General features: G+C 47.6%; 1 protein-coding gene and 2 long non-coding RNA genes across 7 annotated transcripts in view; 2 read left to right on the top strand and 1 right to left on the bottom strand.

Moving 5' to 3' along the window:
• The first annotated feature begins 6 nt into the window (after positions 1-6).
• On the top strand, positions 7-1,133 carry LOC310747014. The gene is made up of 2 exons (XR_014540832.1): positions 7-242; positions 303-1,133. It is a non-coding gene; the product is annotated as an uncharacterized lncRNA (long non-coding RNA).
• An 11,551-nt stretch (positions 1,134-12,684) lies between these two features.
• PER1 (period circadian regulator 1) overlaps positions 12,685-25,697 on the top strand; it is a 37,600-nt gene continuing 24,587 nt past the window's right edge. For 2 of the 5 annotated variants that reach the window (XM_083580797.1, XM_083580795.1), the window contains exon 1: positions 12,709-12,813. The gene's annotated coding sequence lies outside the window, so the exon portion shown is untranslated. Of the gene's footprint in view, positions 12,814-15,198; positions 16,607-16,694; positions 19,278-24,757; positions 25,208-25,697 lie in introns of those variants that run through there. The other 3 variants (XM_083580794.1, XM_083580793.1, XM_083580796.1) reach the window with 3 other exon arrangements.
• On the bottom strand, positions 19,570-23,071 carry LOC310747030. Its single transcript, XR_014540855.1, has 2 exons — positions 20,786-23,071; positions 19,570-20,200 (listed from the first exon to the last, which is right to left on the bottom strand). It is a non-coding gene; the product is annotated as an uncharacterized lncRNA (long non-coding RNA).

The following is a 25,697-nucleotide window of genomic DNA, read 5'->3' on the forward strand; positions in this document are numbered from 1 at the left end:
AATTCCTGTTTAGCACAAACTGCCATATTTCTTGGCCTGTTTATAATGTCGGCGATGTGTGACTCTCTCTTTTTTTATTTTATTTTTGGTACATCTTCCCCCTCCCCTCTCCTCTTCCCCCCTCCTCTTTCTCCCAAGTAGAGTGGGGGGGGGCAAATGTTTAAAAAGATTATCCCTTATCCACTTCTGTGTTCCGGATCGCTCTCTTGAGGCCAAGGAATTTCAAGAGGGAACTAGGAGAGGTTCTGGATCGCGCGCTCTCTCTCTCGAGGCCAAGGAATTTCAAGAGGGAACTAAGAGAGGAGCCGGCGTTTCGCAGAATCACCATCGCAGCTTGGCGAGTCGGGTGCCCCCTGCCAATTTGGAGGGAAAACTTGGCAAGGGGCGTCTTGCTAGCGAGAACGAGATGTTGGGGCAGAACTTGCACCACGTGTGTGGGGAGAAGGCTTAGAAGCTTGATTAACATCCTAGCTCCCGACAACGGAGGGAAACTAAGGGAGCTAGGAGGTTAGATGACTGGCGCCTTCTCCCCTGTCGGAATAAGTTGCTGGCAATTCTCTTAGGGGATGCTCGGATATTGTGAACTGCTGGGGAAGAGGGAGAGCCCAAGGTCGTGGGGAGGGGGGGCGCTATCACTTGGAGGAGGGGGAAGCTTTTGAGGTTGCTCTTTGAACAACAGACAGCAGCAGAGGTCCTGGACACATCTGTCTTCCATATATTCTGTGGAAAAGGGTGTGTTTCTTTAGGGTACGATTTGCAGGCTGCGTGGAGATGGAGAGAGAAGGGGCTGCAATTCTCCAGCTGGACAGCAGGTGTCACTGCTGCTCTCCAGCTCCCTGGATGCAGCCCTTTTAGTTGGAGAAAACTTCTGGTGGGGAAAGGGGACAATTTAAAGGTAGAAAGGGGTATTTTCAGGGGTAGGGTAGATCAGGGCACAAGGGGGGGGAGGAAAGGTCCTTTGCTTTGCTGCCCTCTCCCCCTCCTCTTCCCTCTTCCTCAGCAGGCCTGGGTTATGCGGGAAAGGGGTTGGACTCGTTACAGACATGACCGGGAATGACTATGCTGTGAAAAATACCTGAAATTTGGAAGGGGAAAGAAAATAGTACAATAAATGTCCTGTGGAGAACGCCCAATTATTATTCTTTGTCTTGCTTGTCTTGTCTTGAAAAAGGGCTGGCCTCTGCACTCGCTGGGGCAGAGGAAGGAATCTCATAACTTGGCTGAAAGAAAATCAGTAAGAAGTAACCGCACATTAGAAAACAGAAATATAACGCAATCCTTTCCGTGCTTTTCAAGAGCATGAAAATGGCGTGTAAATGTGTGTCAACCTTTGCTCGTCCAGTTAGCAGGGCCGTCTGGAGACATTTTGGCACTGGGTGCAAATCTCAATAGGCCTATCTCCCCCCCCCCACCAGGGAAGAAGGGCTAAGTCAAGATTTACAGCGGCGAGCGATGGTTTGCATGGGAATCAAAGTCTGTTGTGTGGGAGAAGGGGGCCCTCTGTGCAGAGCCCAGGATATCCTAGAGGTCAACCCTCACCATTTGCTCTCTAGGGGTGGAAGGAAAACAGCAGCAGTGGCTCCTATTCACTGCTATCATGGCAGCAGCCATGGGCAATCATTCCTTGAAAGCCAGTCTGCTGCCCTTGTGGATCCTGCCGCCCGAGGCAGTTTCCTTACCTTGCCTCATGGGTGGGCTGGCGACATAGCATCAAGCTGTTGCAAGTCTAAAGGTTTCGTATCCAGCTGTTGCCCCTTTGTTGTGTGCAAAGACTTTGGATATATTTGAGGGGTGTGGGGTTTTTTTGTTTTGTTATGTTTTATTTTTAAGAAAAGGTTACCTCTATGTACTCTATTAAGGTAAAGGGACCCCTGACCGTTAGGTCCAGTCGTGGCCGACTCTGGGGTTGCAGCGCTCATCTCGCTTTATTGGCCAAGGGAGCCGGTGTACAGCTTCCAGGTCATGTGGCCAGCATGACTAAGCCGCTTCTGGCGAACCAGAGCAGCGCACAGAAACGCCGTTTACCTTCCCGCTGGAGTGGTACCTATTTATCTACTTGCACTTTGACGTGCTTTCGAACTGCTAGGTTGGCAGGAGCAGGGACCGAGCAACGGGAGCTCACCCCGTCGCGGGGATTCGAACCGCCGACTTTCTGATCGGCAAGTCCTAGGCTCTGTGGTTTAACCCACAGCGCCACCCGCGTCCCTTATGTATTCCAGTAGGAACCAGCAAAAACCACCCTCTCTTTTTCTGTTAGTGGACGGCCCTGATGAAGCAGCAGCAATTGGATTCCACCCTATGGCAAGTTTTTGATTTTGCCTGCTGTAAAATACGGGAGAAGGGGAATACAGTTTGAAACAGGAATCTAGTAAACAAAAGGACGTTTTGTTAAATGATTTGGGCTTGGCAATGAAACTCTGCCGCCAGGCTAATCCAGGAGCAGGAGAAAGAATACAAAAACCCACCCTCCAACATGAGGGTTTATACCCGGGGCAGAAAGATTTACCTCGCCTGGGCCGGTTCACTCCAGCGGAGATCCCTCCATGGGCTAGATTGCGCGGGCGCCCGTGATTTCAGGCGTCTGCGCAGATGCTATTTATGGCGCTGCGGAAGCGAGTCCCCACGCTGCGCCGGTTTAGCGCAGCGCGTGGGGACTCGCCGAGAGGGTGGCTTGGTTTGGGGGTGGCTCGTGGGCCGGTTAAACGACCCCTGTGGGCCACTTGTGGCCCATGGGTCTTAGGTTGCCTACCCCTGGTTTATACACATTTCCTGCCAGTCATGAAGTTTGTGCTAATCGATTACGGGGAGAAAGACAGCGTGACACGTGATGGTCTGAACAAAGCCCACCTTTTGATTTTCACTGAAGCATTAGATTTATGTTAGTCTCCCATTGAAGTAGGCGCTCGTTATCAAATTTGGGATAAGGCACATTTAGGGACGTGGGTGGCGCTGTGGGTTAAACCACAGAGCCTAGGGCTTGTCGATCAGAAGGTTGGCGGTTCGAATCCCCACGACGGGGTGAGCTCCCGTTGCTCGGTCCCTGCTCCTGCCAACCTAGCAGTTGGAAAGCACGTCAAAGTGCAAGTAGATAAATAGGTACCACTTCAGTGGGAAGGTCAACGGCGTTTCCGTGCGCTGCTCTGGTTCGCCAGAAGCGGCTTAGTCATGCTGGCCACATGACCCGGAAGCTGGACGCTGGCTCCCTTGGCCAGTAAAGCGAGATGAGCGCCGCAACCCCAGAGTCTGTCACGACTGGATGTAATGGTCAGGGGTCCATTTACCTTTACAATATGGTTTGGTGTCCCCATCTTTGCTTGGATGAAAACACAAGTCTAGAGCCAAACACCAAAAGGTATCTGGAGGAACACTGAAAAATTGTGGCACAGATTCAACTTGCAGCAAGCAAATATCTGCCAGTGGGACATCTGTGGTGTGTTTTGCAGCACTTTCTGGGAGGGGAGGTGTCTGATAAGGATGAAACACTTTGGCATTTTTCCCTGAACCATGTGGCTTGCCTTTTTGCATGGGTGTGGCCAGGATTTATGTTGGGGGTGGCAGGCTTCGTGTTAGGGGGGGACAGAACCTCAGTTAAGTATTGATCTACTAGAGTTTTCAAAGCATTTCCTTGATAGATGCACCCACCTCTTTAAGAAGATAGCAAATAAATAAAACCAATTATGATATTAAGGACCTGGCATAGGAAAAAGAAAACCTGTAACAAAATTGCGTGCAGCCATTATAAACATTACAATTTAACAAATACTTTTAATATTTAATTCCTACTATTGCAGTAAAACACGTTTCCTCGGTGCCTGTTGGACAGCAACACATTATCTTGGTCCCAGTTGCTGCTTCGGAACTGCTGTTAGTTTTTGCATCCGTATTATATGACCTTTTTTTCTGGAGTTCACCGGGCAAAGGAGTTCTGGGAGTTTTAAAGCATGCAGCTATCAAAATGTGTTCCAGTTACCAAACGATTTCTTCAGACTATTTTCTGCACTAACACACACTGAAAGTTCCCAGTGTTGATTGGGAATTCTGAAACCAGAAAACCCTTCGATTTCTAAATGGTGCTCAGTAATTTTATAGAATCAGAATTCTTGGAAGAGACCACAAGGGTCATCTAGTTCTGGGCTCAGCAACCTTTTCCAGCAGGGGGCCTGTCCACCGTCCCTCAGACCATGTGGGGGGCCGGACTATATTTTGAAAAAAAATAATGAACGAATTCCTATACCCCACAAATAACCCAGAGATGCATTTTAACTAAAAGGACACATTCTACTCATGTAAAAACACGCTGATTCCCGGACCGTCTGCGGGCCGGATTAAGAAGGCAATTTGGCCACAACCGGCCCCCGGGCCTTAGGTTGCCTACCCCTGATCTACTCCAACCTACCACGCAGGGATCTTTTGCTCAAGGTGGGAACTTGAACCTGTGACCCTGTGGGGGGGGGGCTAATTTTTAATTCTGGGTTTTTAACCCCACCCCATATATCAGGCATGTCCAAAGTCTGTTTAGGGGGCCTAATTCGGTCCCTGTGGCAGTTTATTTCCTGAGGTAAAAATCATAAAAAAGGTCAACAACTTTGGTTGGCCCTTTGGTCGGAGCCCTCACGGCCCTTCACTTCATCAAATCCGGCCCTCTTTGAAAAAAAGTTTACAGTTACGAGGCAGAGGGGAGAGACTTGGATCCCATGTGGAGGGCATTTCGAATCAAGATTACAGCTCTAACCATTCTAAACCACTAGTTTGGTTTAGTTCGAAGATCTTTGGTCCAGTTTGGTTTGACAGTTCCTGCGGCAGAGCAGATTTTGACCTATGCATTCTTCCCTGTTACCTTACAGCAAAGGGTTGGATAAATAAACTAATAATTGCTGGTGTGCAATAGCTTCGTGACGATAGTAATTGGTGATAACACGATAATCCTTGATTGTGGAATTAATTAACACCTTGTGTCGGGCAGGAAACCACTGTCTGTATTCAGGCCATGGTGGGTAAGAGGCAACAGGGAGAAGAAAAATAAATTGGAGACGGGGGGGGGGGTATATCGGTCTCCTTGGTGCATGTATGTGGGCCTTTGTCTCTTTTTACGACGTGGGTGTGAGCTGCAAAAAAGTGTCGCTGAGGCATCTTCCGAACTGCTTTTGCAGCTGGTGTTGGAAGAATGAGGACATCTAGGCCCCGGAGCTCAGCTATTAATACATTCCAGTCTGACGGGAACAAAATGTCCTCACCTCCTGACCCATCTTCCTGTGCTGTGATTCGCCCAGGCAGGGAGAAGTTGCCAACTGCAGTCGTAAGCCGGTCCCTAAACTGGATATGTGGCATGTTATCTGCCAAGGTGAGCAAAAACGGCTAGGTGCCAGGCCGTGGGGCCAGGGAGGAGTTCAACGTGCTTTTTGAAGGAGCCGAGGGACTGGTTGGATAAGGAACCGCAGGGAAGTGGTACCATTCAGGCAGAGCATTAGGGCAGGTGTCTAGATCTGGAGGGTACGCGGGTGGCGCTGTGGGTTAAACCACAGAGCCTAGGACTTGCCAATCAGAAGGACGGCGGTTCGAATCCCCGCAACGGGGTGAGCTCCCATTCCTCGGTCCCAGCTCCTGCCAACCTAGCAGTTCGAAAGCACGTCGAAGTGCAAGTAGATAAATAGGTACCGCTCCGACGGGAAGGTAAACAGCGTTTCTGTGCGCTGCTCTGGTTCGCCAGAAGCGGCTTAGTCCTGCTGGCCACATGACCCGGAAGCTGTACGCCGGCTCCCTCGGCCAGTAAAGCGAGATGAGTGCCGCAACCCCAGAGCTGGCCACGACTGGACCTAATGGTCAGGAGTCCCTTTACCCTTTACCTAGATCTGGGGAATGTGCAGGAGGGTCCCCAAATGCAACAGGACTGGATTTTGAAATAAACAAAACAAAACAATTACCTTCTAAAGCAGGCACCCCCAAGCTCGGACCTCCAGATGTTCTGGGACTACAACTCCCATCATCCCTAGCTAACAGGACCAGTGGTCAGGGATGATGGGAATTGTAGTCCCAAAGCATCTGGAGGGCCGAGTTTGGGGGTGCCTGTTCTAAAGGGACCACTGAGGCCGGCATCTAAAATTACCCAACAGCACCTCTGGAGGAAGAACCCATAGTTTAAAACAAAAAAAATAAATAATTTGGGTCTTGGTGCTGTCTTCCCCATCTGCAACTGGATTTAATCTCCATTATCAGCCATAATTTGGGGTCTTTGGTGGGTGCATCATTAAAGGCAAAGGTAAAGGGACCCCTGACCATTAGGTCCAGTCGTGGCTGACTCTGGGGTTGCGGCACTCATCTCACTTTATTGGCCGAGGGAGCCGGCGTGGCCAGCATGACTAGGCAGCTTCTGGCGAACCAGAGCAGCGCACGGAAACACCGTTCACCTTCCTGCCGGAGTGGTACCTATTTATCTACTTGCACTTTGACGTGCTTTTGAACTGCTAGGGTGGCAGGAGCAGGGACCGAGCAACAGGAGCTCACCCCGTCGCGGGGATTTGAACCCGCCAACCTTCTGATCAGCAAGCCCTAGGCTCTGTGGTTTAACCCACAGCGCCACCTGCATCCCTTTTTGGTGCATCATTAGAATTGTTCAAATGCCACTGCACAGCCATAAGGGTTAGGAACATCTCTTATACTTAAACATGGAAAATGTGAGAGTTGCCCACGTCTCCAGGCTGGGCAAACATTTGCTTGCGTACACATGCATGTCTACTCCTGTGTATATTCTCGAGCAAACTCTTAACATGATGCACCACCAGCGTACTGAACTGTGAGTTTATGAGTTAATGAAGAAATGGGGTGGGGGACAGATTTTTTTTTTTTAATTAAGCCTTCACTTTGACACCTTAAGAAAAACTGTGCAGTGACAATTCTGGAAACGAAAGATGTGTTCCGCTCCACGTTTGTCCTGGGCTGCACATTTAGGATTGCTATCTGCCTCTCTTACCACAGATGTTTCACAGATGTATGTCAGACAAGCTGTGGATGCTTCAAAGAGAATGTTTATTGTGGAATCAGTACCCTTCACACATGCAGGCTCCTTTCTAAGTGTCTGCACTTTGGGCATCAAAGTGCAAGCCTTTCCCCCTATTTAATCCAATAAATTTAAACCTATTTAAATAAATATAAATAAAATTTAAATAATTTTAAATTTAATATATTTAAATTAAATAAATTTAAGTAAATTTAAACCTATTTAAACCTAGTAAATTATAACTAACCATAACCTGTTGCAAATGCCTGGTTTACAATCTCTCAGTGACCTTGCCAATCAAGCCCTGAAATGGAAGCATCGCCTAGCCCAGAGGTCAGCAAACTTTTTCAGAAGGGGACCGGTCCACTGTCCCTCAGCCTTGTGGGGGGCTGGACTATGTGTTGCCATGATTTTGACCTGCATTTTTGACAAAAACCCTTATTAGGACCAACCCCAACGTTGCCCAAATATGATTTTTTTTTGGAGGGCTGTGTTCCCTCATACACCCACGCTGATTCCTTTGCGTTTTATGCGTTGACAGTTATTATTTCTCTCGTAAGGCGGGGTGGGGGGCTGAGGTAAGTGCGCCAGTCCCGTCAGCCCTGGAAAGTGTGGGCGCATGCGTGGGTGAAGGGAAAAGCCGTTGGTCACGCTCAAGCAAAAACGTTTCCCCCCCCGCGTGAGGGAAGACGAGGCGGAGATGGCAGCTATTTACCTTTCCATGGCTCACACCGTGTAGCTAACAAGCGGTCTCCCTAGCAGAGCACATAACTGCTTTGGGGTATATTATGTACTGAAGTTCTCACCCTGGGCCAGCAGGGGGATACTGTAGATAGTTCAGGTCCACATATGCAAATAAAAGATCTAAAGTGACGTTCAGCGATTGGATAGTTACAAAAAGTTGTTACTGTTACGTTGTACTGGAGCTCTATATAAGCAGGCTGGCTGAACCCTTCAGTTCAGTTCTGTTCTGCCCTCTGAATAAACAAGAGCTGTTTGAAGAATCGCTGTGTCGTCTGATATGTTCACCCACAATTTAATAGAGTGCAGCCGCCCAGGCGCTCCCCGCTTCCTATGGCGGGGAGCACAGACACCAGCAGGCGTCCCTGCCGCCACAGCTGCCCTTCCTGAGGTCAGTCACCGGCAGCTCCATGGTGGAAATCCGAACTGTGGCTCCTTTCCCCTCTTCCCCACCCTGGAATAAAAGATTGCTGCGCGCATGCGCAACGGATGGAGAAGGGGCTTGTCTCGAGCAACCGCCTGCCTCGCTTTTGACCCCCAAGCCTGGCTGAGTCGCAAAAAACCACGCTATGCTGGCTGCCTGGATTCCTTGACCGTCCGTGGGCCGGATCTAGAAGGCAAGTGGGCCAGATCCAGCCCGCGGCCCTTAGTTTGCCAACCCACAACCTAGCCACACATCTACTGGAGCATCTTCTGAATTTCTGCTTGAAATGCAGTTGCTAGAAGCACAGGGATCTCAAAAACAGTGACAACCCTTCTCCAAACAGCAGGTTTCTTCAGATGCAAACTCCTCTGAATGGGGCTAAATCCCAGTTGTATGAAGAGCCTTCATCCCGCCAGGCTTTCTGGACCTGCCCTTTGCACAGGCTCCAGGGCAATGTGAAAATGGGTGCTGATGTGCAGCTTGGAAGGAACGGAGCGTAATGTTTCTTTTGCTGTGCATGTGGCCTCTTCTGCCAGAAACCTGCTGCTGCTGAACTCAGTGTACCTCACTTCTGCATAAACCTGTATAGGATTGCACTGGAAGAGCTGGAATTAAGGCCCCGTCTGCAATATAATAATAATAATAATAATAATAATAATAATAATAATAATAATAAAAATTTTTTATTTATATCCCGCCCTCCCCAGCCGAAGCCGGGCTCAGAGCGGCTAACAACAATAAAATGATGCAACATTCTAAAATCATTTCATTATAAAATCAGTTCAAATCAGATTAATGGCAACCATTGGGCTAGAGTTCTGTGGGGATTGCCAAAGGAGGGGGTCAGGCTGTGCCTTGGCCAAAGGCCTGGTGGAACAGCTCCGTCTTGCAGGCCCTGCAGAAAGATGTCAAGTCCCGCAGGGCCCTAGTCTCTTGGGACAGAGCGTTCCACCAGATTGGGGCCACAGCCGAAAAAGCCCTGGCTCTGGTCAAGGCCAGCCTAACCTCCCTGTGGCCTGGGACCTCCAAGATGTTTTTGTTAGAAGACCATAAGGTCCTCTGTGGGACATACCAGGAGAGGCGGTCCCGTAGGTACGAGGGTCCTAGGCCGTATAGGGCTTTAAAGGTTAAAACCAGAATCCGAGACCTGGGAGAAGAGTTGGTGGAAGAAGACTGGAAGAAATTTAAAGACTATCTTCAGAAATACTGTAAAATTAATGAATGTTAAAATGATGTTGGATTGAAAATAAGTGGCATTAGCAACAAAGTTAATAAGAATATGCAAAAATGAATTGATAATGGATGAAAATATAGCGTTATAATATGTTAAGATACAGAGTTAAGATGAATGTATTGCCAAGAATGTTGTTTTTGTTCCAAGCATTGCAAATAATTGATAAAATGGATTGTTTCAAGAGGTGGCAAAAAGACATATCTAAATTTGTCTGGCAGGGCAAAAAGCCCAGAATTAAATTTAAGATATTAACGGACTCAAAGGAAAGAGGGGGGTTTGCCCTGCCAGACTTTAAACTTTACTATGAAGCGGCAGCTTTCTGCTGGCTGAAAGAATGGCTACTTCTTGAAAACACAGACATTTTGGATTTGGAAGGTTTTAATAACATTTTTGGGTGGCATGCATATTTGTGGTATGACAAGGTTAAAGCACATAAAAGTTTCAAAAATCATATTGTCAGAAAAGCACTACTAAATGTCTGGGTCAGATATAAAGACTTGCTGGAAAATAAAACTCCAAGGTGGCTGTCGCCAATGGAAGCTAAGGCAGTTAAAAAGTTAAATATGGAGTCCAAGTGGCCAAGATACTGGGAAATTTTGGAAAAGGAAGGGGACAAATTGAGATTGCAGAGTTTTGAGAAATTAAAAGGGAAGGTGAGAGACTGGTTTCACTACCATCAAATAAACGAAGCGTTTAAACTGGACAGTAAAATTGGCTTCCAGGTGGAAAAATCAAAATTGGAGACAGAACTGTTAGAACCCAGTACTAAGAATTTGTCCAAAATGTACAATTTGCTGCTGAAATGGAATACACAAGATGAAACGGTTAAATCGGTCATGATTAAATGGGCTCAGGACATTGGTCATAATATCTTGTTTGCTGATTGGGAAAAGTTGTGGACCACCGGGATAAAATTTACGGCATGTAATGCCTTAAGAGAAAACATTATGAAAATGATATATAGGTGGTACATAACCCCAGTCAAGCTTGCAAAGATTTACCATGTGCCTGATAATAAATGTTGGAAATGTAAAGAAACTGAAGGTACATTTTTTCATCTTTGGTGGCCTTGCCCGAAGATTAAGGCATTCTGGGAAACGATCTATAATGAACTTAAAAAGGTATTTAAATATACTTTCCCCAAGAAACCAGAGGCCTTTCTCTTGGGTATTGTCGGCCAAGGGGTGTTAAAGACGGATATAACTTTCTTTATGTATGCTACAACAGCAGCTAGAATACTCATTGCGAAGTACTGGAAGACGCAGGAACTACCCACACTGGAAGAATGGCAGATGAAGGTGATAGACTATATGGGCTTGGCAGAAATGACGAGCAGAATCCGAAACCAGGGAAGAGAAGCAGCGCAAGAAGAATGGAAAAAATTCAAGGACTATTTAAAGAAATATTACAAAGTTAATGAAAGTTAGAATGATGCTGGACTGGAAAGTAAATGGTTACTATTAGTAATGGTTAAGACAAGGAGAATAAGGAAGAATAGTCTAAATTTAAATTAAAATAAGGGAAGATTTGCTGAACAATCAATAAGAATTTGGAATACAGAAAGGGGAGGCATGAGGAAGTCGGGGAAGATGGGATATGAAATTAGGATATGAAATGATACATGTTTTTTTTGTTTCGTTTTCTGTTTTTTGTATGTTTATGTTCGTTGTATTGTGTTTAAATGGAAAATAAAAATATTATATATAAAAAAAAAAAGATACAGAGTTAAGATAAACGAAAGAGGGTAAGGATTTGCTGATTTGATTATTTAAATGGGAATACAAAAAGGGGAGGTGTGAGGAGGCCAAGGAAATAAGCTAATGAGTTCAAAGTTATAAAAAACGGATTTGTTTTTAATTCTTTTTTAGCTATTTGTCTTTTGTATTTTTATTCTTTTTTCTTTTTCATGTATTTTTCTATGTTCTCTTTTTTGTATCTTTTTCTTTTTATATGACCTTTTTTCATTTTGTAAACTTATGTTTTTGTAAAACTTCAATAAATATCTTTAAAAAAAAAAAAAAACCAGCACCTTAAACCTGACCCTGTACTCCACGGGGAGCCAGTGTAGCTGGTAAAGCACTGGGTGAATGTGATCCCGCAGCGATTTAATTCAGCACCACCCTGTTTTAAATGGCCATGGCTTCCTCCAAAGAACCCTGGGAAACGTAGTTCATTGTGGGTGCTGAGAGTTGCTCGTAGACCCCTATTCCTACAGTGGTTTAACAAAACCAATCCCTCTTCCCAGGGGATTCTGGGAAGTGTAGCTCTGGGAGGGGGGGCAGAGACGTCTCCAAACAACCCATAGCAAACTACAGTTCTCTGGGCTGCTAAGCCATGGCTGTTCAAAGTGGTATAATGAAATCGCTTTAAATGTGTAGCGCTGTCGCAAAAGACTTGGGCAGAGTAACTACCATACATTTAAAAGAAAAAACCCCAAGAATTCTGGGAACTGTAGTTTTAAGGTTGCTGGGGAAGAATGGTAGCCATGCAAGGGGGCAAAGTGCAGGATTCTTTTTTATTATTATTATTTAGAAGGGGAATAATACTTAAAATGCTGGTAAGCATGTAGCTGCCAGCAAGAAGCAACACATATTTTTTTTTGCTATTGGAATACCAATAATAATACAGGTAATAATAATGACATATACAACAGGTCCTAATAACTTCTGGCTTGAGAAATTTTTATTATAGTCCAATATGGCTACCTTCAATATATATATATATTATATATGTATATACACACATACATAGTTTAAAATATATAAGAAAAGGGCGTTCTAAATCTCCTCATAAAACTGGCAAAGCCGCCTCAGCATTTTCTGACCCGCCCCCTTCCCGCCAACGGCTTTCCACCTGAAGCCCCGCCCCTTGCCCCGCCCCTCGTCCCTTGCACATTGTAAACAAGCACAGCAGCGGCGTCCGCGTGAGCCTCCTCTGCACGTGTACCCGCTCTCGCGGAAGGCTGGCTGCCGGAGACCCAATAGGGAGCGCATCCCGCCAGCGCAGCCAATGGGAACGCGCCCGGGGCGCGTCCAGAGCACGCGGACGCTTGCATGCTGCCGCCGGGCGAACCAATCAGAGGCGGAAGGGGGCGGGGAGGCGAGGAGCGGCGAGGCCGGGGGAGGCGCGTCATGGCCCCCGTGTCACGCGGGCCTGTGCATGCTGCGGCGCCGTCTGGCCAATGAGGCGCCGCGCGCAGCGGCGGGGCCGGGGAGGAGAGGCCAATGCGGTGCGGGCGGTGGGCGGGGAGAGCGGCGGCGGCGGCGGCCATTGGACGCGGCGGGCAGGAGCGGGTGGGGGGGCGTGGCAGGCCAACGGCAGGCTCACGCGGACCGGTGCATGGTGCTGAGGGACGCGCGCCCTTGGCAAGGCTCACTTGGCAGAAGCCTTTAGACGGGACGGTGGGTCTGTGCGCTTGAGGTGAGTGAATGAGGGGCCGGGGCCGCATTCTTAAAGGGGGGGGGGCAGCCCGCGCCTGTGTGGGAAATAATAATATTGTAATAACAACAATAATGGCAGTAAAAATTATAATGTTGGGGGCAGGTGGCTCACAAGTGGGCCGAGAAGGGGAGCGGGAGGGGGAAAGGGGCGGTTGTGGAGGGCTGAGGGGGAAAGGAATTCGGCTGGCTGGCTCCGAGTCCCTCGGGGTTACACTGAGTGAGATAAAGGGGCTGACTAAACTTAATGTCTATTTTTTTTAAAATACAAAAATCAGCCTCGGGATGAGGGGCTGATAAGGCGAGGGGTGTCTTATGGGGTGGTTAATGGAAGGAGGGGGGAAGCAGAGAGGGCTGGGAAATCAGGGGAGGGGTCTTTGAGGGGATTTCGAGAGCTGGGGTTTGTCGCCCCCGTTAAAAACTCGTGTGAATCAATATTACGAGGTTGAGGGTTTTTTGGGGGTGGGTGGGGTTTCGAGGAGAGGGTTTTAGGTATCGAGAGGGGAGGGGTGAAGAGGATGAAAAGACAGGAGGTTTGGGAGGGAGGGAGACTGCAGGGGGTTGGGGTTGAAGGTGGGTCGGGTTGTTGAAGGAGTGTGGGGTGTAGGAATGGAGGGGCGAGGGTTGGTGGGTGGGGAAAAAGCTTTGGGGAAGCAATGCCACATAGGGAGTTGGGGAGGGCGAGAGTGGCAGAGGGAGGAGCAGAAAGGAGGTGGGAGGGAAGCAGGAGGTTTCGGATTATGGGGTATGGGGAGAGGGAGAAGAAGTGGGGTGGGAAGGGAAACAGGGAGGGACAGAGGAAGAAGTTGGATGGGGATGGGACATGAGGAGCGAAAGAAAGGGGAAAGCAAATAAAACGAGTGTGAATAAAAAAACAGAAGGGTGATTTGAATCAGAGGCTCCAATTGCAGTATAGGATGGGGCCTGGGCAGGGATTTAAAGGGGGGATTTATGTGGGTCAGCAACTTGGCCTGACCACTGATGTTGAGACACAGCTGGGGACCCAAGTTTAAGAAACACTGCTTGAGAGCAAAGAAGAAACTTCTCTACGTGACACTAGCTAGATGTTGTGGACTACAAGTACCATCAGCCCCAGCGTCATACAGCTGGGCTGATGGGAACTGTAGTCCAAAACATCTAGAGGACACTGAGTTCGGGAAGGCTGGCATAGAAAGAGTTGGGAAAGAGGTGATTGTGGGCGTGTACTGAACAAATCTTTGTGGGGAGGGCTGGTAGTCATAGAATCATAGAATTGTAGAGCTGGAAGGGACCCTGAGGATCATCTAGTCCAGCCCACTGTGGTGCAGGAATATGAAAGGTGTTTTTTTTTAATATAACTCTGGCTTCAACAGATTTAGTGACTAATTAAAGCTAATTCCCGGTTGTAAATATGTACTTCTTGAGCTGGTGTCCGTGAAGTGATTCTCTGTTATTTCAGTCTGAACAAATTGGTTTTATTTTATTAACTTGTGTTCAATAAATATATCAATAAATTCCTCGTTTACTTTGTTTTACACTTCTGGTGACTTATATGAGAGAGAGAAAGAGATTGAATTGCGGGGAGGGTATTGGTTTGAGGAAACAGTTGACTCCAGCAAAACACTCAGTGGGAGCCATAAAAAGGTGTTCAGCACTGAAATAAAGCAACAAGTATTTGGCAAGAGAGTTCAATGGCAAGATGAATAGGCATACGTGAATAGAGTGTCAGGGATAGTAGTTGTTGGAAGCTTGTCTTTTGCGAGATGATGAGAGGAACACTTTCGGGTACTGGGAGATGGGTCTGAAGTAGAGAGTGGGAGACTCTCAGGATGGGAAATGGGTGGGGTTTTACAGAACAAAAGCTAGGAAGAAGTCTTTGGCTAGGAATGGCTTGCTATGAAGCTTGAGGTGATGCAATGAAATAAGGGCGGAACAGGAAGATGCCAAGTTGCGCAGGAACATGGCACTGAGATGGGAACATAGTTATGCCAGAGCACTTAGGTGTATCACAGTCCGGTTGTGAATACACGGCGCTTGGGCTTTCCTGTATTGGTGAAAGGACATGAAGTCCTATGAGGCATGTGTAAAAACTGAAGCAGCCTTTGTGATGACGTTTCTGCTGCTTTGCGAGATCTCGTAGAAGTATCGGTAGCTTTTCCACCTTGGCCACTGTGTTTGGCTTAGCACAGAAGTCTTGAGAAGTCCCTCTTCCGTCTCTCCAAAATGTTGAAAAAGCTCTGAGCTGCTGACGTGCCAGATATTGTAATCCTGACTGCTTTTCCTTTGAGCGAGTGGTCTGCTGTAGTCAATTTTTCTTCTGAATACCCTGAAAAATAGCATTATCTGGAAGTGGGCAGGCAGACGTGCCTGCATGCGTATTTCGTAAGAACTCTGTGATTAGATAACTCTGCCAGCGCCAACCAATACCCAGTACGATACAGTTCCTCGGCGGCAGTTATGTAATAAGTGCTGAGATGAAGGCGCACCTTGCAGAGAGCTGCAGGCTGCTTGGGGTTTTGTGTTCATGTAATATTCCTTGGGAGGGTGAATCATTATATCATCAAGCTTCACCTGTTTTGCTGTACAGTACTAAGCTTGTCCAACTGAACACGATCCCTGGGGTGCAGGAGGTGGCTGAATATGTAGTGAAAAGTTTGTCACATGCACATGCAATGAGTTACCAGTTCTATTAAATACAGTAGTTTTCCTATTTAGCAGATGTAGCTAGTATGCATTTGCATGTAAAATTAAATAAACAATATTCTTGTTAAAATTAAAATTCAGAGCACAGAGGTCTACAGGGGGGAAGCACAGCTCAGCCTGATAACAGAGGAAGTAAGGAGCAAGGCAGATATAACTGGTAGCCAAAAGCCCACCAGTGAGAGATCTTTAGATTTAACTAAATTTTAAGATCTTCACTACTTTGCCAAATCCAGCAGTGGGAGACCCATGCATTGCTTTATATTGCTGGATATTTATGTATTCTCCTTACATCCCACTTTCACGTGGGGTCCTCCCAGGAACTGATCAGGTCTGTACCTGCATAGCCTCCAGCATGGCTGCCATCTCTGATTCTCCCAGACCTTTCAGTGAGCCCCAAGTCCTCAATGCTTTTTCTTGCTCTGCAGTTCAGAGAGAGCTGTAGGTGGTGAGCAAATAAGAGCTGAGACCGTCTTCTGGGAATATTCCTCATGCTCAGATCTTCTGGAAGTGAAAATTGGGCAGGAGCTGGTTTGTGGCTCTTGCTTGCTGAAACCTTCAAACCAATTTGAGGAGAGGAGATGTCTGAACTTCCAGCTATCCCTCAGAACATTCTTCACTGTGGATTTCCTCCCATGTTTTATTAGTAGGTTTCTTTGAAGTATTGAGATATTGCCATTCACTAGCAGAGCATTGGGGTTTTATGATTTGACTTTGAGGTCGAAAAATAACAAATCATCCAGCAAAAGAGAGAATAACCCCCGTCCATAAATCCTTTAGAAGAGACTGCTGCACTGCAGGGCTCCTTCCGTCCCTTTCTCCTGCTGCTGCGTGGCAGGGGCTTGATTGTTGATGTTCCGCAGCTTCTTTCTCCTCTGAAGCAGTCAAGGCACTTCAGTGGAAGAAGGCAGAGGATTTAAATCCCTCCTCCAAAGAGCTGGTGGGAAGTGCTTTCTGGCGGAGCAGGATGGTGTCTCTGAATGCCATTTCTGCTTCCCCTCTACATTTTGCTTAAAAGGATGATTGTTTGAGGCTGATGTTTTCTTCCTTTCTGACATACCCTTTTGTAGTGAGTCTCTCCCCCCCCTCATCTTCTTGTCAGTTTATTGGATCACACATTGGTTTATCCACTTCTGAGGTTTTTTTCACAGGAAGGTCCTGCAAGGCACTTGTGTGCTTTCTGAGAAGAACACCTTTTTAAAACAAAGTTGATTAAGAAAACACACACATTCATCCCATCATTATTCTGAAAGTGTCCTGAGCTTCTTGCTGCTTCCACACTAAGAGCTGTATTTATCTCTCAAATAACTGCCCCCCCCAAAGAGAATACCCAGGAATATGAGTTTCCTTCATCATCAGATGACCCAGAAAATGAGTCAGATGGAGTGGTGAGGTCTGACAAGTGCTGCTTTATGTGGCGTGCTGCTGGGACAGGCAAAATGTGCCACCAAAAGGGAACAGCTGAAGTGGAGCTTAACTCTTGACGGAGGGGAGCGGGCTCCAGAGAGCAAAGTGCAGTGGTCGGATTACTGTGAGAACATCCGAGTGCCAGGCATCTCAGCAGGTCAAGGTCCCTTTTGCAGAAACGATTATAATCAGCAGCCACTAACCCCAGATTTAAACGTCAGCTGTGTTCCAAAAGAAGGAACGGCAAACATCCTGGCCTGAAAACAGCTTTGCTAGCTTCACAGGTTCCTGCAGGCGATGGTCCCTTTCAAGAGGTTGACCCAGTTGGAGTTGCTTGATTCTCTCAGTACTGTTTAAAAGTTAGGCTGGAGCAGGGAACTGGAAGGGTCTTCATCCAGATGAGACTGCCCAGTGAGTGAAACTCCAAAGGGCATCTTCATAAGCCATCCAAAACAAGTATGAATGCCAGGAGCTGGGCACGGAGGACAGAATATCCATTGACAAAGCTAAATAGCTGGTAGCAAAAGCCAAACTTGCTCTGCTTTTGCCGCTACAGGCTTCAGACTTCATTTGGGACAGCTAGCCTTGAACCAGTCAGAGTCCTGTGTGGTGAAAAAAGCTCTGCTGGTGGCCAGAAATAGGCGGTACTTTGGGTGGGTGGGATTACGTATATTCCTGCTGACTTCAGAGGTTTGTACTTCCAGCTGATAGAATCACAGAAAACCCCTCCCTCGCCTCCCCCCACTTCAGCAGCGGGTGTACAGTAGGGGAAAGGCTATTGGGAAGGTTGTGTGTGGCGCAGCAATGACTGCTCCTGGGCGCGAGTTCTTGGGCGGGGCTTCCAATCTCGGAGTGTTGATCCACGTGCAGGCTGCGATTTCCCAGCATCTCTCACTGCCCCGGCTGAAGCTCTGCCCCAGTTTTGCTGAGCTGTTCTGGGACACTGTGTCTCAATCAGACTCTGTACATTTGGGCGGGGCACTCATGTAGAAACAGGCTGTCTGCTGCTGGCACACGGGCTTTGGAGAGGCTGGGTGCATCCAGCAGGGGGCGGCATATTCCCAAAACTGGAGAAACCAGAAGCACAACAAATTGGGTGGACGATTCTGTTTTGGAGTCTTAACTGTTGGAAGTCCAATGGTATAAAAAGAGGAGGGGTGATCATAAGACTGGTTGCTCCTGCAGTGTGACATAATAGATTGTGTCCAGCTGAGTTCTCCTCAGAATAGACCCAGCGAAATAAATGGATCTAAGTTAGTCATGTCATATACTTTTGAGGATGACTAATATTAGACCCCGTGCTTTTATTCTTTAATTGTTTCTCAAAATTTGGTCTCCGGTTGTTATTGGAGTACAGCTTCCATAATCCGTGACCGCTGGTCCTGCTAGTTAGGGATGATGGGAGTTGCAGTCCAACAAAAGCTGGAGACCAAAGTTTGAGAAATGTCCGGAATTTAATGTGGCATTTGGATTGGTTGCCCCACGGAGTGAAGCTCCTCTGTCTGCTGCTCAGTGATGCATTGTGGATACAGATACCCCTTTGGAAATTGGAGTGGGTGAAGAGATGATATTCTGTCCCCCCCAAATCTATCCAGACAGGGTGCAATTAATTCTGGGGTGCCCATCTGTGCAGGCAAAGCCCCTGCCAGTTTCCTTGGCGTCTGTGACTCATAGGAAATGTTTTGCTCCTTGCACCGTCACTGCTTTCATTATATCGCTCCTCTTTGTTTGGAGACGAAATTAACATGTTGCTGCAGGCGGCGTCAGGGAGGAGCTGTCAGTTCCTTGAACTTGTAGAGTGAGCCAAAAGAACACAATGTTCCCTTCTACCTTTTATAGGCTGCCGCCTCTGCTCTGGAAATTCGCTGTGTGGAAATAACCCTTGGCTATGCGGCAAGGGGGAGGAGCTTCTGTGAGATGGCTCCTCCCCCTCGCAGCAGCTGCTCTTTCCAGCTGCCTTGTGAGCTTGGCTGGGGAGTGTTACATAAGAGCTTTGAATGAGAGAGGAGCGACATGATGGCCGACCATCAGGCTGGATCAGATGACCTGGTTATGGAAAGAATTTGGCCCACACTTGCTGGAAGGGAGTTCCGCTTGCTCTTATTACAGCTGACAGCCTGCCAGGCTGAGGCGGCAAAGGGCAGAGACAGAGAGAGCTGTGAGAGGGAGCAAAGCAGAATTGCAGCCTTGGACATGAGAAGGGACCAGCCGACCTTCCCTGTGCAGTAGCCCCAGGACCTCTCAGCATGCTGTGTTTTTAGTTGAAGATCTGCAAGCTGCAGTTTCTACCTCCCATGCTTCACTCTTGAGGGGAAGTTTGACTTAAATATGTCAACCAGGAGTAAAGATTCCTTTGTTCAGGTATCCTCATAGCTGATGTTTTGGGGAGCTCAGGACCAGGACTTGTGGTCCTTTGGCCACATGTTCCTGAGACAGGGAAGAGGGGAAGGGGCAAGTGTGGGGAAATCCTGGGGCAAAGGGGTACGAGCTTGAGGAAGACTATGTTAAGCAGGATGGGTTACTGTATCTGCTGTCCTGTTTAACTGTTAGTGCTGCACATATGCAATAGTTCCCTCTAGTGGCAGTTAAATGATTAACCACAACATGCATTCTAGTACACTTCAAAGTCGCTCAATTAGTGCCAGTGCATATGTTATAGGGAACTCAATGGCTATATTATTGATACTGTAAAACAAAGACACATCTGCATAATTGGTCAAGGCAGCCTTTCAAATAGGTCAGCACAAGTTACTAGCCAACACAATTTTCTGTTAGCCCATCACTCAAAACATCCCTGTGTGAGTAATTTTGTGTGCTGAAATGGGGTGAAAGGCACTTTCCTTATCTGGGCTCCCAGAAGGACTTCATATTTAAACTCCGGTTTACCTGTATCTGTAAAGGAAAGAAAAGTCCACTATCCCTTCCATTCTCCACCTCAGCCTTCATGTGACCCTCTTTTTGACTCATTCAGGAGCCAAGCCATTCTGTTCCTACACTGCAGGGTCCGCCCCCCCCCCAGCTGAACCCCTGGCTTGCACTTCTGTTTCAAGTGGGCTCATGTGTGGTAATCATTATACAGCAGTCATTTCCTCCATGTTCCGTTCAGTGGTTTGCTGAATCAGTCTCTCTTGTCCCTCTTACAGCCAGCTGCATTAAAGGGCTTCCTGATTCTGAATAGCTTTTCCCTGATTGCAGCTGAGCACAGCCTTTTTCTTATACTTCCCGGTGGGTTTTTTTTTTAACCCCAGCCAACTCTCCTGGATATTTGGGGCATGTGTTACTGGCTGCAATAGAGAGGCTGGACAAATAAAGACCGAGTGGCTCCTGTACTTTTAATAGTTGTGTGGAAGAGGAGAATTTCCTCCCCTCCTGGCCAGCTTAGGGTGCAGCCTTTGTTCAGCTAATAGTCATTCAGTAATCCAAGTCGAAGGCACTGGAAAGGGGAGGTGTATGTAGGCAAAAATACATAGGGTTCAAATGGACATTGAAAAACATGTAATCTGACAAGATACCTTTCAGTGAGGTAAAGTAATTTCAAGCCTATTTTGCCTCTTCCACTTAATATGGTTAATATGAAAGCATTTTTCCAGTAGGGACAAATACCCTTAATGTTATGCCTGCCCAAGAAACCCAACATAAAGATAAATGAGGCACCCAGGGATGTGTTAAGATGAGGGAAAATCCATACTTTTTTGGTGGGCACTGATATTTTTTTTGTTAAGAGACACCTACAGTCTTCACAGAATAGTAATTGTCTCAAATGTAGGGATTGGTGGAGCAGAAATTGCACAGGCAGCTAAGCCTGTGCAATTTTACAGGGTAGCCATGGGCAAACTTAATTACTACTTCTGCAGGGTGCTGTGGAGAACAAAAAGTCAGAAGTCTGACTTCTCTTCATCCTTTCTGGCTCCCCACCAGTCTCTTGGAAGCTTATTTTAATACCCATGTTTTCCATCCTCTTTGAGATATAGAGCATGTGAGCACTGTGAAACTGAGCAGTGGTTTTATCTCCATTTATGTTTTTTTCAATTCTGGGTTTCTCTCTCTCTACCTGATGAAGAGTTCTGTGAAATCTGAAACACTGCAGCAAGGGACAGAAATATGTATGTCCACCTTTTAAAACTTTTTATTTACAAGTACATTTTCTCCTAAATGATTTCAAGATTCAGTGGGCTTATTATGGAGCAGAAATGCAATTTCCCCAGGAATAGCGCCGGGGGGGGGGGAATTACTAAATTTATATCCTGCCCTTCCTCCCAAAGGGGCCCAGGCTGGCAAACAACAAGCGATAAAACAATAAAGCATTAAAATCATCTTTAAAATCCCCACCTTGGCAGATTTTGCAGAGTACGTTTCCTCTGGTCAGTCTAGTTCCCCTCTTCAGCAGTTGGTAATGCCTTCCTTTGAATGAGTGGCTACGCAGGAGGGCTCTCCATCCACCCAGTAAGAAAGAGGTCAGCGAGAGGCCCAGGGCACTCGTGGGTGCGCATTAGAGGACCAATGGAGAGTGCAATTACCGCTGGCGCTTTGTGGCTTCGGGCGTAAGGAATGAGAGAATAGAGAGAGGGAGCCATTGGGGGTCCCACTGTTCAGGATTACAAAAGGCGGCTACAATGCCAGGCAGAGGTCCTTTGTTCGGAGAGCATAACGCTGATGCTTGTGTGTGTTTGTTCCTTTGTATCCGGAGGGGGAAACGGGCCACCAGAGGCCTGCTTTGCTCCCTTCCTGACCATGTGTCGACGCAAGAATGGATAATTCAGGCTAAACAAAGGCGAGTGGAAAATTACATCCGCTGAGCCTTTATCTCCCTGGCTGCAGCTGGAGACCTGCGGGGTGGTGGTGTGTTTTTTACGGTGCCTCGGTTGAAGCTTTCAGGCTAAAGACGCTGGAAAAATTTAAGAGCCCTCTTTAGAGTGCTAGCAGGAACAGACATATATGACGTTTAAAAAAGCTCTTATTGAATGGCCAACATTGTGTATGCTGATGTCACACCCACTGGTGTTCCATGTGTTCATGCCCACCAGTTTTCTATATGGAAGAGAGCCCAGGCACTGAGTCTCTCTAGGGCAGACTTTGCCAACCTGGTGCCCTCATTGGCAAAGTCTGCCCTGGGGCAATAAAACAGCTGTCAGTGATCCAGTAGGACATGCCCTTGAGAGCACTGCACTGGGCCAGAGCTCTGTGTAGGTCCGGCACATGTTGAGCCTATGTGTCTGCAGGTTGCCCCTGTTGTTTCCAGTGTGGGGTAGGGGGAGTTCCACACCTGCACAAACGGAGCACAAACTTCAAAAACAAACAAACTTACTGTTTGCATTCAATAGCAACATTTTAGGGCTTTAGCTGGCAACTGTGTTGCATGTAGTTAAGAGACAAAAGCATTCTGATTTATGCTTCTTCCCATATCTTAACCCAAGGAAATCACTTATATAGGCTGGGGGAGGGGGGTGACCCTCCCCCCCCCCAGCCCATGAATAGTTCAAGCCCCTCTGAATTTTAGCTTTCAGTTTTGAATAGTCTTTAGCAATTTTACTGCAGGGATGATTCTGGCAAAAAGTTCATTAAGCACTTAAACTGCCTCCACCTTCCTGGCCAGTGAATGCAAAAGCTGCAGGACAACTGAGAAAGTACCAAGTCCCCATTTTTACTTTTTTGCAATAATATATTTATTGATTAGGCTACCTGCATTTATTTTCTGGGCATTCTGCAACAATTCTTTGCACCCCTTGAGTCCTCCCACTGCAACTTGTTTCTGGCTGCTAACGTCCTCTTGCAGCGCCCTTTTAATACCCAAACCTTGTAGGCGCAGCACTAAGACAAGCACATTCAGGCAGCTCTCCCGGGTGGCATAACAATTACGCAAAATAAACTATTACATAATGTATAAATCAAGGCATCAACATACAGTACAGGAACATGAGCAGGAGACACCCTGTCCAGAAATATTCGAGAACAGAAAAAATTATCATAAAGGTTTTTTAAAGCAACTTTTTAGACACAGAAATTATTACACTAGTTGCTTTCCATTGTTGGCAAAAAGGATGTGAGATTGTTTCGTGAGAGTTTTCAGGGCAGCAAGGGGCAGAGTTATGTCAAGCTTGGATATAGCTGCTCTCCTTGCTTGCTCGTGGTGAAGAAGAATCTGCTGCAGGTGACTAGGTATGGCAGATTGTGTTCTTTTAAATTTTTGTTCGTAACAGCTGTAAATAAGCAGGCTTATTTGTGGGTGAGCAGGCTAGTAAATCTAGTAACATTGGTTGAATGTTCAGTGGTACTTACTGAATTTTCTGCCCACCAGAGAGTTATGGGAGGCATAGGAGCCACAATAGCCCGTTTCAGGGAGCAAGGGGTGCATTTTAAGCTGTACAGTACTACGAATCCTTGGTTGACAGCCAAAACAAGAGACATATTGGAGATGGGGGGGGGGAGGAGGAAGAGGGACCTGGCAGCCTTTCTGTTTTGCATGTTATCTGCTAACAAAATACTGATCCCTCTGGCAGCTGGCAGGCTGCCTGGGGCAGAAAAAGGCATCCACTGCAGTGGCCTTATCACCAGAAAGTAAGGAAGCGTGATGGCCAGATAATACAGCCAGAGTCAATATTTTATGTGCCCCATGCTGGCTTCTAGCAGTTGTGCCCAGCACCAGGTGTTTGTGCTACTAAACTGAAAGGCAATAATATTTGTTGTGATCAATGAACTATGAGGTTCTGTTTTATTTTCTTTCTTATTTGAGTTTTTTAAAAAATTAATGTTTTATTTGCACATTTAACAAATGGGAAAGGGAAAAGAGGGTTATAAATAAAATAAAATTTAGGAAATGAATATTTCCTGTTTGAATTGTGAGTGTAATCCTTCTGCCCCTTCATGTGAGTTTTGCGTTTCCTTCCGATTCCACAAAAATTGGAACACCCTTTGAATATTGAAAGTCCAGGTGAAACAACTTGGCACTGAGCATCACCTGGGCACGGAAATGTAATGTTGCCCACTCCGCACTCTGTAAGCGAAGGGAGAGGCCTCAGGGCTGGGTCCCTCTGGCCCTTAGCCCTATCTTTCTGGCCCTCAGTACTCTTCCCAGGCCACACCCAGTGATACCATAGCTAGTGGCTTGGGGCGGCTCATGCGCCCTGCACATGCGTGCTGCGCATGAGGGGATGAGACACCTGCGGGGGCAGGGCGAGGTGCTGCAGGATGAGACAGGGCATGCCAGAATCCCAGTGCCCGAGCCCCGTTCCACTCTGGTGCCCTGCAGGCCCGCGTTGCTTTTTTTCAGCTGTGTGGAGCCTGTTGGTGCCTGAGCCATTGCATCACTCCCAGGAGAAATGTGGGGCCCAGTACCCCCCCCCCCCGCTGCACCTCTGGCCACACCACTCCTCAGCACCCTCCTTGAATGCTTTGGCTTGGCTGAAACGAGCTTTGAGCCTTTCCCTTGCCTGGGTGGAAAGTTATGTGCATGATTGTGCACAACGAACTTTGCGTGGCTGCAACGTAGCCTGCTGCACAAAAGGTGCGTGAGCCACACTTCATTTCTCATGCTTTTTTTTTTTTTTTGCCTGTGGCTCCGCCCACCATGGGGGCTCCAAAACAAAAAGGGGAACAGCAATGGAAAAGCAGGCACAGAATAGGCCTGGAGCTTGGTGCCAGCATGACAGCAAAGAGCTGATTCAGGAACTGCTATTGAGTGCTTTAATTTGTGTACATGGCTCTAAATAGCAACCGACCCGCATGGTAGCTGAGCGCCTTCAAATAGACTCTTCCCGCTGGGGCTGAGCATCCGTCTTCCGGCCCTTACTGGTATTTATTTGCGCTCTAATCTCCCCCACCCCTTTCCCCAAGCACAGTCCCTGGATGAATGACAAACCCGTTGCTGGTGATTATGCAGTCAGAATTCTGCGGCCCCATTGGCTCTGCCAGCCAGCCAATGGCATCCTCCCAGGCCCTGCTGGTAGCAGCACCTCGGTACACGTGCGGAGTGTTTAACTGGGTTGCTGACATCACTGGGCTCCTGGCCACAGCTACTCCGCCTGCCTGCCTGCCTGGTTACACAGTGGGCTGCTACAGACTCTGCTGAGAAGGGAAGGCTAACCAGGCTTTGCTGCCCACAGTGTGCCGTGCTGCCACAACTCAGCCGTGCTCCCCGCTCTGCTCTCTGGAGGAGGGTCAGCCGTAGGATGTGTTGGGTCAGCAGTGGAGTCGCCAGGGGCTGGTCAAGGGTAACAGGAGCGCAGTTTTCCCCGTCCCAGGCTTGTGTCGGCTAATAGCTCCAGAGAAGCAGGACCTTCTAACTTGCACCACTGGTGAGTAACTTAAAAGGGTGGCATATAAATAATGAGTTGTTATTGTTATTATTATTATTACTATTAGCGATACCGGGCATGCTCCCCCCTGCTTTAAACCCCCTTCTCAAAGGAGTTTCCTTCTACTCTTTCCCTGCACTGCTTGACAAAGTCTAGGCACTGCCCTGGCAGCTCCAGTGTGATGACGGCAGCGGCTGCTCCCACGGCTGCATCACGTGGGGCTCTTCGGGAACGGAATGTTCTCTCTGTGTTTTCTTTCGAAAGAGGCTTCGTAATGTGGCTGGCAGTGGGGGCGGGGAAGGGAAGAGGAACACGGGCTGCACACACTTTGGCATGTGCTTGAGGCGGAAGGGGGAGTGTCTTCCTTTCTCTTTCTCTCTGCAAGACAGGGGATTTCTGGGCAACTTTGTGGGAGGCTGCAGTAGGACAGTCTTTCTAGGTGGCTGGTGGCTCTGCAATCGCCTCTCTCCTGTTCTCTGTGTGCCACAGC

Source organism: Podarcis filfolensis (assembly GCF_964270895.1).
Source record: "Podarcis filfolensis genome assembly, chromosome: 13".
NCBI lineage: Eukaryota > Metazoa > Chordata > Lepidosauria > Squamata > Lacertidae > Podarcis > Podarcis filfolensis.